Below are 4,678 nucleotides of genomic sequence, written 5' to 3' on the forward strand. Positions count from 1 at the left end.
GAGGCCTGCGGAGCCGGCTCCCCCACCGCGTCCTTCGGCTGGGCCCGGGAAGCTGCGGGGCGTAGAGACGCTGCGGGTTTGGAATTTCCGACTTTAGGTTTAAACGGGCGGCGCTCCTTATGTCCGGTGTGTCGGTCTGTAGGTTTGATTTTCCGAGTGTCCCCGAAATGACCTACCAGCGTACGAATCAACCTTCCAGGTAGTCGCGTACCGCAGGTCTTTTCCCTTCGCCTCTTCCTGGGCACCCCCTGCACCCGCCTTCGGTGTCTGGGGCGCCTCCGGGTCCAGGCTGGTCCGCCAACCCCTTGTGAAGTGTCTGGCTGAGGTGGGGTAACGCAGTGACCGTTACTGCTTGTTTCCGTCAGTACTGCCCAAGGGACAGGGGGTGACAGCGCTGCGACCTTGGGCAGGGGACTTGCTCAGTCTCCACTCCTAGGCTCGTTTTGTTACGGAGGTCGTGTCGTAAGTGCCCTCATTCTCGCGACGCCCTGGGCACAGGGCATCTTCGGTGAGCAGGCTTCCTTCGGCTTCGCTCTCCCTCTTTCAGCGCTTCTTCGCTGCGGCGTCACGCTGCCCGCTCACCTTGCACCTACCTTGAGCTAACGCCTTAAGGCCCCCACCCCCAGGTGGTGCTAAGAGCTCTGAGCTGCCGCTCTGGGTTTTATAAGAACAAAATTTTCTGTTTACTAAATCTCATCTGAAATTTTGAGCTCATTAGCTATTGAGATCTTTAAAAAATCTTGGTGGTGGTTTTTCTTTGATAATGTCCCCCGCGCCCCCCCCCCCCGTTCAGGGTCATTCACAGAATCCATGAGCATGTGTTCTGTGCCTTCATTTTAAGCAGGTTAAGACTGATGGCACATCTCTCAGGCCGCCTCTGGGTTGATGCTGCTCAGCTGTTGAGCTTAGCGTTCCCTCCCCCCACCCCCCACAGGGACTCACCTAACTGTTCGCTGAGCTTCTTGTGGAAATTCAGTCAACTTATCTATTTTTAAATGCCACATGCAAATTATATCCTTTAACTGTTGTTTTGCATATGATTAAAATGGATGAAATTGACTACATAAGCAAGTTTTTTTCTTGCTAGAAGAAAAATGTTTAAAAATCCCGAGTAATGTTCTGTCTCATGTGGCAGTGTGTACCCGGGCCAGCGACTTGTGCAGATGAATTTGTATGAAATCCATCTATTTGAATGATAGGTTGGGGAGGTTGGATTTGTGGAGAGGACTACACTTTACTGAAAACTAACGTTTTTAAAAATCGAGTAGGACATTTTACTTGCATAAACTTGTTTAATGGGGTGACGTGTCCTGTGTAGTATTGGGTTAGTATGACTGTTTTGAAGGAAAGTAATCATCTTTCAGAATTTCAGGCTTCTGTTTTAGTGTTTATGCAGGTGAAACAGTACATAGTGAGTGGTTAAAGTGGCTGATTTTTAGAGTGAAGAAGTTTTCTTTGTCCTTACAGGTCTAAGATCGATTTACTAAAGTGTAGCCTGTTAAATATTCGGAAATGCCTCAGAGGGGTGTTGTGAGCATCAGAGACTGTTTTCACCGACTCATTTGAGGCCCCTCGTGCCGGCCGCGCTATGTCGTTCTTCCGCCTCGGGCCTCTCCCTCAGTCCTCTCTGACTGCTTCTCCCCTAGCCCGGGTCCTATGCCGCATCATTTAAATTGTCCTTTATGGACACCTGCAGCTCCCTTGCCCTTCTTCCCAGGATGTCCACGTGAAAAACCCCTAAACTCGTTATCTAATGTTTAAATAGGATTTATGCTGACACTGACCTGCGGTCTGGGGGCGGGAATAGATACTTCAGTTCCCGGGCCAGGCATCTGGTGTGAAAGGTGGGAAGTGGTGCTGGGACCAGTGCCGCCTGCTGGGAGAAGGTGGCGGATGGGAGTGGAGAGACAAGAATACAAATATTTTTCTTTTTACAAGAATATAGTTTTAACAAGTTGTGGGGGAAACAATTCTGACAAATGAAGCGGCAGAAAAAAAAGAACATTTAAAAGAGGGTAGAACTGAAGGAGCCTGCAGATTGTAGTTTCGGAAGAATGGTGAACTGTAGCTGAGGGTGAACTGTAGCTGAGGCCGAACTTGAATTAGCCAGTTAATCTTTTAGCGTTAGTAACTCGGCAACAGCCTAGGCCTTATGAACCCATCTCTGAGACTGGACTTCAGAGTTTAGGAAGCTCCAACAAGGTTCGGTCAGTCAGTATGAAACACCTCTCCATCTGATGCCAGGTTTTGAGGGAACCAAAACCTTTTCCAGATTTGAAGACGTAATAGTTTGCACGGGGTGTTTGGTCGGAAGTCGATCGCTGGGCAGAGATCGCCAGTGTAGGGACCGTTGTGAAGTGATAAAGGCAGCAGAGCCCAGCACACCGCGCACTTCACGCGAGGGCTCAAAGGCCCGGGAGACGGCAGAAAGTGAGGGTTTTTGAAATCAGTTGCGAAGAAGACTTCCGATCCCCTACTGAAGACACAGTGGCCGGAAAAGCCAGAGGCGTGATGTGAAGAGAGAAGCAGCCGTGGGGTGAGGTGAAAGGGAGGTGGCTGTCGCGGGCCTTGCACTGGTGTGACCGGCTTGTGGACTCTGCGGAAGGGGAGCGGGAGCGCGTTGACGTCCCAGTTGACACTCAGCAGATGCTTCTGCTAGTGAAGTTCTCGAGAGGACAGAGAAGTCCTTTACTGTCCTATTTGCTTGATTTGAATGTCTGAAGGTAGAGTCCCCTTTCTTCTCCGAAGCCCTATCAGGATAGCTTTCACAGGTTTTTGATGGTTTTATTTCTTTATGAAACATACCCTATAAACTGCAAGTTAAGTATGGTAAATCTCATTAACAATTTTGGCAACTGAGATGCTTCATGAAGTGATTCACATGTGTAGTCACTGGGAAAGAGCATTATAGCTACCTTCCTATGTTTTCGTGAAGGATATAATTTCTGGAGAAGATTTCATTAAGTCAGTTTGATTTCTAGGCCAATTTTTATATATGACATAGTTAAGTAGTTTCTAAATGTTTTCATTAAAAGCGAGTGAAATACTTTTTAGTGGGTTCATGTGAATTGTTTAACGGGATAAATTTGTTGTATTCAAATTTGTCAAATCCATATCAATATAACCTTTGTTTTCTATATAAAATTCTACCAGTTACAGATTCTGCCATTGTGAGTTTTGGTTTATGCCTTTATTTCGACCATCTCTTAATTTCTGTAGCTCAGATTTTTCAGAACTACATTTTATTAAAAGATTTGTTTTGTTACTTTTCAGTAAAGAGTGTTTATATGTAATTTAGGGACCGTCAGTTTTATTTTGTGTTGCATCTGCACATCCTGCTCTTAGGGGAGGAACAGGGACCCCTCCCCCTATTTTCTACGTGGTTAACTCTGCGATTCTTCAGTCTCAATTTAATTCCCAGTTTCTCACAATGACCTTCCTAACTCTAGCTAATATCTAGTTTCTTCATAATCTGTGTATATCTCATAGTATTCATTGTAATTTACAATTTCTGTAATAAGTCAGGAGATTACGTGTTTAATATCTGTCTTAAAACCCAACTCTAAGCAACCTGAAGGTAGGGACCAAGTGTGCTTTACTCACTACTATAGTCCCAGTACCTTGCCCATCCACGACCTCGACAGCCAGTTGATGAATGCCTTGATGAAATAAGTGCTTTAAAGATGACACAGCTAAGCTTTAGGAAGGCGACTTGACCAAGGTGCCACAGCTACAGTCACAGGTGCGTCTATTCATTCACTTGCACATTCATCTATTAGAGGGTGTACTCATGTCAGGAAGCATGGTGGGTGGGCCCTACAACTACGGCAGTGAACCCCCGCCACCACGTCCCACTCCTCACCGTGTCGACGGGGTGCTGGGGAAACATTCGTGGAGTGAGGGAAGCACAGTGGGATCCAGGTACAACATGAGAGGCTATGACTGGCAGTGGTCAGGGGACCAGCCTTTTCGAGGAGGTAGCATTTACGCCCAGGCTTACGATGGAGAAGAGCCAATCCTTTGAAGAGCGGGGAAGGCTGACTTTTAAGGTTGTGTGACTATAAATCGTGTTCTTAACCACTGCTCTTCTATGGATATCATGGGACTGGGCCTTTTAACTTAACTGGCTTATTTATGTACATTTCTTCCACTAAGTATTGGAAGTGACAAAACTGTATAGTTGCATTCACTGATAGCTTTTAGGGAAGCAGAATGTATTCAGTGAATAGCCAGAATATTAGCAAGTGAAGTAAGGTGTGATGGATTAAAGATTGCCACAAATTCTTTCTTATTCTCCACCCATCCCTCCACTTGAATCTGGATTAGCCTCGTTACAGGCTTTGACAAATAGAATGGCCAAAAAAGTGATAGAAATCGAAGATTAAAAGAAAAAAGAATTTTAGAGAATTAAAAATTTTATTATCTTATTCTTGTGTGAAGTATTCTGTCTTTAGGTTCGATAGTTGAACTAAGCCTATGTAATGCTACAGAAAAATGCCAATTTTAATAAATTAATGGATTTCAAATTTTAAACCTAAACATACAGAATTAATTGACCAATACGAATGTTTTTAGAGTACGTGTGTGTGTGTGTGTGTGTGTGTGTGTGTGTATGTGTATGTGTGTGAGAGAGAGAGAGAGGGGGAGAGAGAGAGAGATGAGGGGGTGCATATGTATC

General features: G+C 45.4%; 1 protein-coding gene across 4 annotated transcripts in view; it reads left to right on the forward strand.

Annotated features, from left to right (window-relative positions):
• The window catches only part of WDR37 (WD repeat domain 37), a 46,031-nt gene that overhangs the window by 1,854 nt on the left and 39,499 nt on the right, over positions 1–4,678 (forward strand). The window lies entirely within an intron of this gene.

This window comes from Pteropus alecto, unplaced genomic scaffold, assembly GCF_000325575.1.
Source record: "Pteropus alecto unplaced genomic scaffold, ASM32557v1 scaffold108, whole genome shotgun sequence".
Taxonomy (NCBI): domain Eukaryota; kingdom Metazoa; phylum Chordata; class Mammalia; order Chiroptera; family Pteropodidae; genus Pteropus; species Pteropus alecto.